This window comes from Sturnira hondurensis, unplaced genomic scaffold (assembly GCF_014824575.4).
Source record: "Sturnira hondurensis isolate 20B ecotype Veracruz unplaced genomic scaffold, ASM1482457v3 Scaffold0016684, whole genome shotgun sequence".
Classification (NCBI taxonomy): domain Eukaryota; kingdom Metazoa; phylum Chordata; class Mammalia; order Chiroptera; family Phyllostomidae; genus Sturnira; species Sturnira hondurensis.
Window position 1 is genome coordinate 819,992 of NW_028089315.1, and position 12,821 is coordinate 832,812.

Below are 12,821 nucleotides of genomic sequence, written 5' to 3' on the forward strand. Positions count from 1 at the left end.
ATATTGTCTGTGCTTCATCTGGTCTTTTGACAGAGTCTTTATGGGAGTCATTCTGGGAGACATTCTTCTGGAAGCCTTTATTCTAACTGGTGGCACATACTGAAGCAGTGCCATAACCAAGTGCCTGTGCTTGGTGATCGAACATGTCACATGTGATTCTTTCAAAAGTTGCATTAGAGGGTTTGACTTTGGACTTCCCGAGTGATGTGATTTTCTTTAAAAACCTCCTAACACTGATGTATTGATGAGAGCACAGAAATCGTGTTCGCTAGTTGCCAGTTTTGCTTCATACATTTTAAAATTTCAGAATGATGACTGATGGCCATTATGAGACATCCACTTCCTGTAACCCAAGAAATCAGTCATTTTTTTTATTAATAAGCCTGGAGAAGTGAGAGAGCACCTTGTGTCATAAGTGTGACCACTTAATTGAATAAATATATGAGTAAATATAGAATTCACAAAAAGCACTTGGGTATATGTGTATAGAAACTCAAGAGCAAAAAAAAGAAGAAAATCTTTAACAATAATGTATCATCTTACATAGCTTTAAATATTGTTTATCTTTTCTTCAGCTAAAGTTTGATATATTTTGGTATTAATGATCAATATTTATCAATATTGATAATATATACTTTTTCACTTTAATGAATCAATAATATATATATACATAGTTATTTAAGCTTTATATAAAATATTGGGAAAGTTTAGGGTATTTACCATTTGACGTCTTCAGAGATATTGAATAGGTATACATATCTAAGCTAAGATGCCCTTATTGTGCACAGGCAATAAAAAAACATCCTCATTTAAAAGACATATAGTGATATTTTCCCTGGCTGGTGTAGCTCAGTGGATTGAGAACGGACCTGCAAACCAAAGGGTTGCTGGTTCAATTCCCAGTCAGGGCACATGCCTGGGTTGTGGGTCAGATCCCCAGTAGGGGGTGTGCAAGACACAACCACACATTGATGTTTCTCGCCCTCTCTCCTTCCCTTCCCCTCTCTATAAAAATAAAGTAATTAAAAAAATAAAAGACATATGGTGATATTAAAAATATATATGCATATGTGTGTATACATGCATGTATGTGTGTGCATATATACATATGCCTATATGCATATATGTACACACACATATATCCCTGTGCCCGCTAATTCTAGTTGAATCAGTATAATCTTCTTTAATCTACAAAACCATGGACAATATACTTGAATATGAAGAATGTTATGTATTTTTTTCTGTTTTGCTCCTTTACCTATGGCAAATTCTCCCAAGCATTGATTGGATTTAGTTGGTGGAAATTCTCAAATGAAAACTGGATTTTCTGTGTACACCCTACTAATGACTCTTTTATATATATGTAAAAAACAAGCTCTTTTATGTTTATTATATATATGAATAATAAACATTTTAGTCCAAATGAAGATATATATGTATGTATATATGTATATATATGTATGTATGTGTATATATATATATATATATATATAATCATTTTATAATTGGATTGGTGTTTTCATTATTACATTAGCATTTTTATCTGAATATTTTGAAGAACAAGAGTAAACAAGCCTTCCATAAATATGGTCCTAATTTGATTGGTTTACTCTGGATAGTATATTAAAGTAATACCTATAAACTTTACAAGTATTTTTTTAGTTATAATTATTTTATTTTTATACATTTTATCATTATACTATTGTTTTCCTATTTATAACTATTAATATAATTATATAGATACACACCCAATAGTTGGTTATTCTTCACTAATTTTTGGTGATTCTGACTTGATGTTGTAATTAATCATTGCCATTTTAAGGCGTATGGACACAGATGTGGGAAGGGTGATCAGATATTAAAAATCAGCATATGGCTCTTGTATCAATTGCCTATTGCTAAAATAATGCTGTGTAACAAATAAGCTCAAAACTTTCGTGCCATGATTGAATAAGCAATTGTTGCTCCTGCATCTGAGACGGTCCCCGTGACAGCTCTGTTGACTTAACTGGGCTCACTCCCATCTGAGTTCTGGCTGTTTGTTAACTGATCTGGATTGAACTTAACTGAGAATACTGGGGCTACTTGGCTGTGCTTCATATGCTTCTTGTCCTCTTGGCTCACTTGGCATGTTATCATGTTAAGAAAAGAGAACAAAAGATAGGGCAAGCTCAAACGCTGAGTGTTTTCAAGCTTTTCATTGGTTAAACTAAGTCATATGGCTGAACTCCGAGTGGGAGGATACTGTGAACTTACATAGCAAATTGAGAGGATATAGGGAATGCTGAAGAATAGGGGCTATTTGCATAGCTTATTATCTATAATATGTATAATATATTACCGTAAATGTTCATTTAGAAGAATGTTCAAAAATTGGTTCAGGGGTTCATATAGCATTTTAGTCGTGGATGCAAGAAACGAGGGGATTTAAATGGTGGTTCATTCCTGGAAGTCGAGTGTACAGCATTTCTTAGAAATATCTCTGTAAATGGAAGGACCCCAATAACTTCCTAGGAATAGAGTTCAGGATCTTGTTCTGAAGGAGAATTAGCATACCCTACATGGTAACTACATGGTCAATTAAGACGGGGGCAAAGTGACATTCTAGAACTCCAGAGTAGGTCCAGAGAACTGGAGAACACGCCAAAGTACATGTGGATTGTCGGAGACCACATAGACTACTTCTGCTATGAGATCCAGTATCAGGGAGGACAATTGAGGAAAAATGAAGCACCTCATCAGTTGTGACCCTGCCATTAGATTCTAGACAATAATGAAAAATTGATTTCTGAACTCTTGGAGTTGAGAGAGCTAAGGTTGTTACTTTTTGTTGGTGGTGGTTTTAGTCTAGAATAATGAGAAATCACATAGGACCCTTTCCTGACTCCCGACAGGAGTTGGGTGAGGGGCACTGGAGATGCTAAATTTATAGGTAGGGCATGTAGGGTGCCTTGAGGGTTTTGTCCCCATGCCGTTTCCAGCTGTTTCTATATCCCCAATCATACTGGAAAGTCTCCGTGTCTCTGCTTCATATGGAGAAATATACACAAGGGTGGATATTTGAGCATAGGATGTCTTTTCTAAGATTTCTGTCCCTGACGACAGAGATGAGAGGTAGTTCTTAGCCCTATGGCAGGATTTAAGATTTCTCTGGAGAACAATGTACTTTTTAAATTTTTTTTTCTTGACTCAGCCTGAGTTTACAGAGGACTAGAATAGATGGGCTTAAAAGATTTGGGGCCATGTACATCTATGTTCATCCTCAAGCTGATTACACAGAGGAATTGAGATAGTCTGCCTGTGGGTTAAAGATGCTGGGGAGCCCATGTTCCCTTAGGAACATTTAGTCAGACTCAAAGGGGACCCAATTACACTTACCACAGGTGCGCAGGGGCAGACCTGTCAGGTGTTTCTTAAATAGACTCTCAGGAAGTTTATGAGGTGCTTATTAGTCATTACCATACCTAGGAGATTTAATGAAAAGGCTAGAAAAGGAAGGTAGGAAAGGGGGATGGGATGGGGAAGAAAAACAAAACACTTTTTATTCAAATGTTAATTTTAATGTGTAGAGCCAGATAGAACAAGGAGGAAGAGATTGAGGCAGACCCCCGTGGATCAGAAAAGATTAAATGATTCATTTTCTGAGCACCAAAGTTTCTAGAATAAGCTATTATTTCCCAAGGGGAGTAGAGAAGGAAAAACATTTTTATACACTAGAGCTAGCTTAATGCCATCTTCACTTCTTTTTTGTTTTTTCTTCTTCTTTGTTTGCCTCTGACCTGATTTTTGAGTCACATTTGGACAGTTAAAGGTTCTCTTCTGAAATGCAGGCATACTTCTCTCACTGGACAGAGGTATTTTGGGTGTTAAAGAAAGACTGAAGACTGAAGTGACAGGTGGAAAGCTATTGATGAGTTCAGCATGGAGTAGAGTGAGCTCCATGAATTGGAGGCCAAAAAATTAAAACAATAACCTATATAAAATAATTTGTTCACTTAAATTCAGCTTCTAATTACTCAGGCCAAAACCAATATGGTATAAGATATGAGGAAAGTAAAAAACATTAACATGCTTTAATATATGCTTATATATATTTATGTACATAAACATCTACTTTTTGCCTTGTTTCCATTTTCTCATCTGATAATATCCTGCCAGTTTTCCTTGGGGGACACCCCTCTCCAACCACAAATTCTAAATTATGTGGTTTGATTGGTGATATCCCACCGCCCTGTTCCATGAGTTCACACAAGAACAGGCACGATGACTCGGAAGCACCGTTGTTGTTCAGCATAGGAAATGGGTCCCGATTCAGGCTAAATAGAGCTAATGGGCTTTTAAAAAAACAAAATGCATGTTTTTTGTATCACAGCAGGAAAATTTTGCTGTAATTCTCAGGAAAATGTCATATTTCTACAAGAACAGATGCACACAATACCTGCATATACCATGTGTTAAAAAATAATGAGTGCATCCTACGTGCATAGTTATTTACCTAAAAATGTGCCAGAAGCAGGGTTAAATCTGTTGATTAGATACATTGCAACCCAAATTAATGTTGTAACTTCAGAGTGTACCCCCTATGTATGTACATTTACTTTTTTACTCTGCATAACCCCAAGGAGAATAGGAGTCTGAGATGATAAAGTTGGAACTAGTTCTTTTCCAGGTCTCCTGAGGCTGGCTGTGTGTGGTTCTGAACACGGAGCACTAAGAATATATGTAGTGACTGTGGAGTCCAACATGGGACACATAGGAAGAAACTGGAATTGAGAGAATGAGCTTTTTCTCAGAGAAAACTGGAGATCCCATCCTTTCAGGGAACTGGGCAACTGAAGCATCTTCCTAGAGTACTCCAGCATCATTTTAGATTATAGAACTCTCTCTTCCTGCATGTGGGGTGAGACTAATTCTCTTTTGGACTATCTGAGCTTTCAGGAGATTAGGAAACGTTCAGCAGAAAGGGGGAGACCAAGTGAGGGATTTCAGAGTTCTGTTCTACTAATGCTGGTGAATTCTTCTGTAACTAATTGGAATAGAGAGCTTTGGTGATTTGGTACTTTTTCATTTTATTTTGACATATATTAATTGAACGATGCTTTTTTGCTACATGGGAAAACACTGATATTCATTTGGAGTTTATATTTCTGAGTATTAAATGAAATTCATACATAGGCATTTATTAGCTTAATTTTAAAGATGTAGAAACTGAGGTTCACAGAATTTAAGTGAAACACACTGGTGGTAAATTGGGAGGTCAGGATTAAAACTCAGGTATGCCTCTCTTTAAAGTCCATGCTTTTTTTCACAGTATCATGTAACTAACATGAATTCTTATGGAACCGTCAACATTTATCCTTCGACTGAATATGTCACGGCTACTCCTGAATGAGTGTCAATAGTTCTTTCCATAGCACGTGACTAGATCATCTGTCCCACACATCATACTTCCACAGGCTAGTCAGTCCTGATTTATAGATTCGTCCTGTACCTCACTGATTGAGGATCGAGTTTTTTTAGGTCCCTTATCTCTGAGAGTTACAAGCTTATTTGAATCGTTTGTCAGTGTGTTTCCCCTGTACTTTGACAAACCTAAATTACTTGAAGTGGTGCAACATGTCTTTGTAAGGTTTCTTCCATCTAAATGTAAACACATAACAACAGCTGTTGAGATCATTCAAAGATGGAATTTTGTGTTTGAAACATTTCTTCACATGGGTAATTATCTTTCAAAGCACTAGCTTCCTTCCAGAAGAAAAGATGTGTTTTGAGGAAGCAGATGGTAAAGATGGTTAGTGAGCTACTCTGTTTAAACCCGGTGGTAAGTATGAAAATTTAGAGAATTGATACTTAGTGGTTCAAATATTGAAAAATAACAGAGTTTATTTTAAAAGAAAAACTGACATTGTTGTTTAGAATATGTTTTTCATGGGATCAATAATTCATGTACATTTATTAGAAACATGTGTTAGTGTGATTGCTCCTTAAGGATTACTTCATTTCAGTGAATGACATTTCATTAGTTGTCAAATAGAGTAGCATTTTAATAGTAACAATGCATGAATAAATATATTAGGAACAAATATATTTTGATAATAAGTACCCTGTGAAAGGCATTGGAATATGAAAATATTATATTCAAATGTGGTGTCTTCCTAAAGTTGATAAGTATCTACATAAATTTGTTAATTTTCATGAGCAATGTATAGGTCATCTAATCTATGTCTGATATTTTACAAATGGCCTAGATTTCAAATGTCTAATGTTGCAAAACTACAGAAGGCCTTTATTTACAAAGGGTTTCCTTCAGTTAGAAATGAGAAAGAAAGTAGTATCAGTGGTGAGTTTTCCTTGTTGAACTGTCAATATTCTTTACTGAAGATATTATGTACCAAGTTCTCTCCAGTATTTATAAATTTGGGACATTATGGTAATGCTGTTTTTCTAAAGAACTTGCTATTTTGCTGCATGTTAGGTTTCTTCTCTGATTTTGACCTTTATTGCCAAACAAATGTCTGTATCTTTCACTGCTATTGTGATACCAGCTAATAAATGTTTCCAGAATAGTTGGTTTTCACTTGTCAGAAAATGCTTTACATTCCAGAATTTCCTTTTACAATTGCTTTATCAACTGATGAATACAAAAGAGGCCACATTTTTATCCCGGTTAACTAAGATATAATTAACATATAACTTCATGTAAGTTCAATGTGTAAAATGCATTAATGCGTGCCATTTATATATTGCAAAATGGTCATCACCATAGCATTAACTAATAATGCCACCTCATCACATAATTGTCATTTTGTTTTTGTGATGAAAATATATAAGATCTATTCTCTTAGCAACCTTCAATATTATTAGCTGTAATCACTATGCTGTATTTTAATTCCCCAGAATTCATCAGTTTTATGAGTTGAAGTTTGTACACTGACCAATATCTGCCCATTACTCACCTCTCCCCAACACCCTCATTATGGGTAACCACCACTTTGCTCTCTGTCTGTCTAAGCTTGGCTATTTCAGACTTCTTATACGAGTGATATAATACAAAATGTCTTTCTCCAACTTATTTTACTTAGCTCTGTGCCCTCAAGATTCATTCACGTTGTTTCAAGCAGTGGTATTTTTTTCTCATGGCTGAATAATATTTCATTTTGTGTGAGTGCATGTGTGTGTGTCCAGAATGTATGCATCCATTTAAGATGAAAAATGCAGACATATGTTGAACAAGATACAAGATACAAGAAACATTGTACACAGGACAATGACACCTCAGTTTCCTTTAAAGTAGGCACCTTAGGACCTCACACAGTTTTCCCAATAGCCATCAACTGCCCCGTAATATTTTCCTGATTATCACTGAAGGTCTGAAATCTCTTCCCTTTGAAAGGTGATTTTAGTTTTGGGAAAAACCAGAAGTCACGGGGCACCAATTCTGGGCTATAGGGGGGCTGAGTCACCTGAGTGATTTGATGTTTGCCAAAAAAACTGCAGGAGACATGATGCACGAGCAGGCACATTGTTGTGATGAAGCTACTCGTCTCCAGTTGCCTATAGTTGAGGCCTCTGAATCATCTGAATAGTTTCCATGGATAAATCTTCAGGGTTAACACATAATTTTGTGCAGATTTCTTTGTCTTCTCGCTCAGTCATTTTGAATGTGATGGCCACATACTCACTCCATAGCATCTACCACCCCCACTGACTAGTACAGTGAAGTCATCATTGTTCACACATCTGTATTCCAGTCCACTCTCCTTGGCTGCCAGGTTACAAGGATGTTGCATAGACCATTCTCATTATATTAACAGTGTCTGGAGTTTTTCTGGACACACAAACATATACATGTATATATGTATATGTAATATCTTCTTTATATTCATTCAGAAGAAGATAAAGAAGATATTACATATACATATATACATGTATATGTTTGTCCAGAAAAACTCCAGACACTGTTAATATAATGAGAATATATATACATTCAGTGAAAATGCATTCATTCTTTATTCATTCGATGCACATCAAAAGATGTCTGTACTCCCATGTTCATTGCACATTGTTCACAACAGCCAAGTTATGGAAAAAAAGTTCACATTTTTATTTACATCTCAAATCATGGTGTCTCAAGCTCTTTTCCTCAGCTAGAAGCTTGATAGTGTTTTTTAGAGATCTCTTTTCTCAAAATATTTCCAAGAATGTCTGATATTATCAGAAGAGTTAGCTCACTTTTGTCAGATTACATTGGTTATGTAATGAAATAGCACACTATTTATTAGCCAGGATTATAAAAAGTAATGCACAAAAATCCCCATCTTCAAGGGGGATATTTTGAGAGCAGATGCTTCTGGTACTCAAAGTCTATATATTTTGCAGGAGACAGCTGACCCACAGTCAACCAAATGGTGAGATCTCAGCGTGTCTCAAATATTTCTGTATTATATTTGAGATCAGATCAGTAACTTTCCATGGCATTCAAAGTATAACAACAACTGATTCACAGTTTTCTCTCTCTCAAATACATCCTTCTGGTGGTATGGGCTTTCTTGCTGATATTCCTCAAAGGAGATCAAGCATTTTCCTAGAAATAGTTTGTGGCACATTGAACTAAGGACTTTCTTACTTATCTTACTTGGAGGACAGTGAGCAAGTTCAAGAACTGCCTTGGGGAATACATGGTAAAGTTATCACTGCAATAGAATAAAATGTAGTAGGGGCGAAACAATTTATATTTTTCTACTGCTTTGTGTATGTGCAGACTGATCAGAAATCAAACCTGTAACCTTTGGGTGCACAGGACAAAACTCCAACCAAATGAGCCACATCTACCAGGGCTCTCGGTAACTTTTAAAATATTTTATCTCATGGCTTCTCAGCCTTTTGGCTAAAATCAAGTGTAGTATCTGTTCTTATCGGTTTAAAATAGTTTATCTTAGTATCATTCCTGAAATATATGTAGCTTCTATGAAAACAAATATAAGAGGAACAAAGTAATGTTGCTTTTATTCTGAGCTTAAACAACCAACTTGGTCTAGAACAAAAGGGATGGCCCTGGCCTGGTGATAACACTCCATTGGTTGGGGTGTTGCCCTGTGCATCAGAAGGGTTGGGGGTTTGATTCCAGGTCAGAGCACTAGGTTTCAGGTTCAATCCCTGGCTAGGGTGCTTATGGAGGCAACCTATCCATGTTTCTCTTTCACATCTACATCTCTCTCTTCCTTTCTCTCTTTTTCTTCCATTTCCTCTCTCTCTAAAAATCAATAAACATATCCCTGGGAGAATATAAAAAAAAAGAATGAGTACAGGTCCTTCTCATACACTTGGTATGCTGTGTTATTATGATTTTTTTGGTTCAACTAACAGAAACCAATAGTAGCCAGTTTAATCATAAAAGAAACTTATCTGGAGGATATTAGCCCACAAAACTGATAAGAAGGCTTGAGAATGAGAGTGGTACATAAAAATGCTGCAGTAAAGCACTAACGGTCTAAGTAGAGAAAACAAATTGACATTGTGGACAGAGACTCACCAGTTGAATGAAGTCCATTCTTTTTTTCCAACTCTCATAATTCAAATTACTGGGAATGAGAGTAGGATTCACTTGTGTTCTGCTACTTCTCTGTTGTGTTCACCTTTTGGCTAGATAAGAGCAGGCCTCTTGATTTACATATTGAAGTGTATAGTGGAGGAGCATCAGGGTTTTGTTATCAGTGGAATGTGGAAGGAATGCTGGGGTGAAAAAAAGTTAATCACAGTTAAATGTGCTCCTGTGTATGACTGAATCTCTATCTTGTTTGCTCCCAAACCTGGCAGAGTTGAGATTATAAAGTATGGGTGGCAGTAGCCTTGATGTAGAATTTTGCTCATCAGGGTAGGCTCCTTATTCCGTTATGGTATATTTTGGCTCCAGAATGTAGTCATCCTTCCCTAAAATTTGGTCCTAGGAAGCTCCAATGAGGTCTATTTTGTTTTCATAGTCCTGCTACTAAAAAACATAGTAGACTTCTCTATCTGTCCTGAATTAGAAGTTATAAATATGTAAAAGGAGAAATCTTTCCACATGCCAGCAACATCTAAGTCCCTTAAAACAAATACACTGGAGGGAAGGGGTGGATGAAATCCATCTGTCCCTCTGAGTAGCAGAACCAATGCTGCCAATGGGCCCTTTACACTGAGATACTAGAGTTTTTCACTCTGATATCTCAACTTAATGGGAATCAAATGTAGAGTCTCAACCTCTTCATAAATTGAGTCAGTTGTGACTGTGGCAGTCAGTCTGCAATTATCAAGGGCTTTTAAATTTATTTCAGTAATTAAAATACCATTCAATCTGACCAGTCAAGAGTAAAACAATATTAAGGAGCATTTCCTTAAAAAATTTATTTAATGAAACCTGAAATAATACTTCCTAGGTATATTCTAATATTAATGAGGATTAAAAATTTTCACTGTTCTTCTAATTCATTTCTCCCAAATTTCCCCCTTTATTCTTCTCTATCCCACCCATGCCCACACTCCCACCCCACTCCCACATCAATTCCCACCGTGTTGTCCATGTCCATGGGTATATTTATTATTCCAAAATTAATGCAAAAAGACCAATAAAAAACAAAAGCATAAATGAAATGAAACTTGACCTTACAACCTTTATTAAAGTAAGCAGAACAGAAGTTGCTCACAAATTTTAAGGCCATTTTATTTTGTAGTGCTTCCATACAGCAGAATATATTTAATTATAATATTCTTAGGAAACAGTGCTCTTAAATATCTATGAGCCTTGGCTGGGTATGTCAGTTGGTTAGAGCATCGTTCTGAACGCCAAAAGGATGGGGGTTCAATTCCTGGTCAGGACATGTACCTAGGTTTTGGTTTTGATCCTGGGCCATCGTGGAGCGAATGGGAGACAACCAATCAATGTCCCTCTCCCACTTCGATCATTTTCTCTGTCTCTCCCTTCTTTTCTCTCTAAAATCAAGAAACATGTTTAAAAAATTAAATTTCCACAAAACTATTAGTGGGTTTGTGACTGACATTTAATGGAAGGAGTCACAATATTCTCAAAATACTTGGTTCATGCACAATAAATAGGGGGCCTATAGAAAACACCTACCACTTTGCACTAGAAATGTAGGCTGGGGAGAGCAAGGAATCCATCAGTACATTTTGCTCTGATCAAATTCTCATGTTGAACTTCCCAAGTCAAATACCTAGCACTTGTGTTAGCAGTGTTTTCCTTTGTCTCGCCTATTGTCCACAGATCACTGCACAGTCTGGTGAAGGGAACTTAGGGCTTGCATGTGGTAACTGAGATGTTCTAGTGACTCTTTCCTTGTGTCACGATGTCTTGGCTAGTATCTTCTCATCCAGTCTGCACACAGCACGCACGTAATTAATAACTCTTCTCAGGGTTTTCACTTTCGTCAGCTCAGATCTACTAGCTACTAGTAGATCTCCATGCTATTAGCTGACACACTTTGGAAAACTCTCCTGGAGCCTTCCTTTCTGGCTTTTCCATAAATGACCTATATTTTATGTTGGCAAAAAATAAATCTGTTTTAATTTTTTTCAAATAAGTGAAAAAGAGAGTTACATAAATTACTTAAAATGAGAAACTCAATCAAAGTTTTTGTGAAAATGAGCAATAGAGGAGAAAGAGCACCTTGAAACTAAAAACTGGCAAGCATGCTGGAACTGGGTGGATTATTGAACTGAAGCAACTCCAGGGTTGTGTAAATCCACGTTACCTTCTTTATGTCTGCTTTATTGTGTGGAGAGCTCCCCGCATTCTTGAAATTCTATTCTAACCTAGATGAAGTGACTGACCCTCCTGCAGACAGTCTTAGCTCCTGCTTTCACCCCACCTTGAAGTACTTCTTAACGTTTTTACTGGGGAGCTTCAAGATTGCTTTTTACTTTTTCAATAGAAATATACTTGACATGTGACATTATGTAACTTTAAAGTGTACAACATGTTGATTTGATACATTTCTATTGTCAATGTAAGAAACACTCAAACCTGTAGAGAACATTTATGTGCATATTTGAACCAAACTGATGGTAATGGCCAGGAAGCAAAATCTCAGTGGATTGAGAAATGCTCTGGAGAATGGCAGTTTAGCACCTTATTTTATACGTTATAATAAAAAGATGATGCTTAAGGGTGTTACAAGAAATTCACTGGTGATAGATTGGGGGAGCAGGAGAAAGCAAAGTGGGGGCAAAAACCTCTGGGATTGGATAAAAAGTAAAACAATAGACACTTACTTTTACACAGGTGTGTACAATATAGCCAACCGTCAACAATTAACAGGATAATAAAAACAATGAGAGGATTTATGGGCTCTCTCTCATGCAGGGCCTGTGCTTTGAGAAGTCCAGAAAAAGGAAATTTGACATTTCAGAGGTATGTTGTTGTACATGCAAAAAAAGACAGGATCAGTTAAGGTAGAGACTGACCTTGTTAGGGATAAATATTGGCCCAGGACATGATTACCCACCATGAACTATTTTTAGTTAGAAAGTTTTAATTTCAGAGCATCCTACGTGGTTACTTTCTTTCTTTCTTTCTTTTTATTTAATTCTTGTTCAAGTAAAGTTTTCTGTCTTGTATTCTCAGCCCTGCCCCTGCCCAGTGCTCCCCACCTCCCTCCCATTTCCGCCCCCCACCCTTAGTTATTGTCCATGTGTCCTTTATACTTGTTCATGTGAGTCCTTCCCCTTTTCCCCTGTGATTCTCTCCCCTCTCCCCTCTGGACCCTGTCAGCACGTTCTGTATTTCAGTGTCTTTGGTCACATTTTGCTTGCTTGTTTGTTTTGTT

General features: G+C 36.7%; 1 protein-coding gene and 1 pseudogene across 2 annotated transcripts in view; both read left to right on the forward strand.

The window, feature by feature from the left end:
• PCDH15 (protocadherin related 15) overlaps window positions 1-12,821 on the forward strand; it is a 791,076-nt gene that overhangs the window by 11,594 nt on the left and 766,661 nt on the right. The window lies entirely within an intron of this gene.
• Window positions 8,868-8,998, forward strand: LOC119001541 (uncharacterized; annotated as a pseudogene).